The sequence below is a fragment of the Etheostoma spectabile genome, chromosome 16 (genome assembly GCF_008692095.1).
Source record: "Etheostoma spectabile isolate EspeVRDwgs_2016 chromosome 16, UIUC_Espe_1.0, whole genome shotgun sequence".
Taxonomy (NCBI): Eukaryota; Metazoa; Chordata; class Actinopteri; order Perciformes; family Percidae; genus Etheostoma; species Etheostoma spectabile.
Window position 1 is genome coordinate 1,235,695 of NC_045748.1, and position 213 is coordinate 1,235,907.

Genomic DNA, 213 nt, shown 5'->3' on the forward strand with positions numbered 1-213 from the left:
ATTGATCCAAGATGCTGGTGGATGTTCTTGATTGTTTCTTTGAAAAAGGACATTACCGAGTTGCAGAAGTAGGTAGTATACAAATGGGGAGGAAGAAAGTCCTGGGGTTGGGTGACATTGTTAAGTAAGGAGAACAGTGACTTTGAGTTTCCTTTGCTGGCAGTGATTATTCTGGAGTAGTAGTGGGATTTGGTGCTGGCAATGGAGTCCTTG

General features: G+C 43.2%; 1 protein-coding gene across 4 annotated transcripts in view; it reads left to right on the plus strand.

Annotated features, from left to right (window-relative positions):
• The window catches only part of whrna (whirlin a), a 300,442-nt gene that overhangs the window by 155,808 nt on the left and 144,421 nt on the right, over nucleotides 1–213 (plus strand). The window lies entirely within an intron of this gene.